General features: G+C 39.1%; 1 pseudogene; it reads left to right on the forward strand.

Moving 5' to 3' along the window:
• Window positions 1–511: 511 nt before the first annotated feature.
• LOC124107056 (elongin-C-like) lies at window positions 512–800 on the forward strand (annotated as a pseudogene).
• Window positions 801–1,862: the final 1,062 nt, after the last annotated feature.

A 1,862-nucleotide genomic window follows, 5' to 3' on the forward strand; every position in this document is an offset into this window, starting at 1 on the left:
CCCCAGCACCACAAAAATAAATAAAAAAGGTCTTACATTTATCCAGGTAGTTAACATTTTTGGTACTCTTCATTTCTGAAAGATATTTTTCTGGATACAGAATTCTATATGGACTAGCAGGGCATGGTGGCACACCTCTTATCTCAGCTAAAGCAGGTAGACCAAGAGTTTGAAGCCAACTTAGCAAGACCCTGTCTCAGAATTAAAAATGAAAAGGATAGGGGAGGTCGCTCAGTGGCAAAGCACCCCTAGGTTCAATCCACAGTACTGCAAAACAACAATAAAACCCCCAGAGTTCAATGTTGATAGTTCTTTTCTTTTAGTACCTAAAAAAATGTTGTTCCTCTGTCTTCTTGCTTGCATTATATCCACTGAGAAATAAAACCTGATTCTGACAGACTCTGTGTCTCAGCCTCACCAGGAAACTACTTCAGCTCCTATGAAACCAAAGCAGAATTTTATAAGAGCATTAAGGATGGAGAGTCCAAGGTGGCTGTGAAAGCCCCAGGCAATGTATGTCTGATTGACATCTTCTGCTGGTTGTGAATGGATTGTAAAAAGAGAACATGCACTAACATCAGGAACAACAAACACCATGTTGAGTGGCTTGGTCAGTTTGCAGAAAATGAAACCAACAAGCCAATTTTAAAGAGGGCCCTTCACATGTGCTATCAAAAGTGTGCCTATATTTTACCCTAGAAGGCTGACTACCCTCACAGATCCATGGGATTCCCAAATCACCAATTGCATATGAACTTGCACTAGAACTGCTGATAGTTGTGAGCGTCCTAGATTGTTAAAGAAAATAATTATAATAATTTACTCTTTTCAGTTACAAAAACATCCCTAATCTTTATCTTTGTTCCTTCTTTTTTACTTCTATCTTAGCACTTCCTTTAACATTTTTTTGTACTGTAGATCTGAATTACTTGACCTTTCCTACATCTGAAAATGTCATTATTTCACTTAAAAAATGTGTAGTTCTATTGAAATAAAATTTACATACCATGCAAATCACCCACTGAAAAATGTACAGTTCAACTTCTTTTTTTTTTTTTCCGGCGGACACAACATCTTTGTTTGTATGTGGTGCTGAGAATCGAACCCAGGCCGCACGCATGCCAGGCGATCGCGCTACCGCTTGAGCCTCATCCCCAGCCCACAGTTCAACTTCTTAAGGACCACTTTATTGGGCTGGGGCTGTAGCTTAGTGACAGAGCACTTGCCTAGCATGTGTGAGGTGTTCGATCCTTAGAACCACATAAACATAAATAAATAAAATAAAGGTATGCTGTCCATACACACTACAAAAATAAAAAAATCAAAAAACCACTTTATTAAGGTATGATTGACATATTTTTAAAAGTACATACTTAATGTATACAACCTAATGAATTTCAAGGCTTTTAGTATATTCAGAGTTCTGCAACCATCACTACAATCTAATTTTAGAATATTTTATCCCTCCCCAAAGAAACCTGAAGAGCCCATTACAAATCACTGTCCATTCTTCCATGCCTCCATCCCCACCCTAACAACTGCTGATTTACTTTTCATCCCTGTAGATTTGCCTGTTTTGGACAGTTCATGTATATAAATGAAATCATATAATATATGTGGTCTTTTAGGACTGGACTCTTAGCATAATGTTTTTGAGGTCTATCCTGGTAGCATATAACAGTATCCAGCCAGATGCAATGGTGCAGGCCTGTAATCCCAGTAGCTTGAGAGGCTGAGGCAGGTGGATAGAGAGTTTAAAGCCAGCCTCAGCAACAGTGAGGCCCTAAGCAACTCAGTGAGACCCTGTCTCTTAATAAAATACAAAATAGGGCTGAGGATGTGGCTCAGTGGTCTAGTGCCCC

This window comes from Marmota monax, unplaced genomic scaffold, assembly GCF_021218885.2.
Source record: "Marmota monax isolate L192 unplaced genomic scaffold, Marmota_monax_Labrador192_F-V1.1 WCK01_AAM20220418_F8-fsc00099, whole genome shotgun sequence".
Classification (NCBI taxonomy): domain Eukaryota; kingdom Metazoa; phylum Chordata; class Mammalia; order Rodentia; family Sciuridae; genus Marmota; species Marmota monax.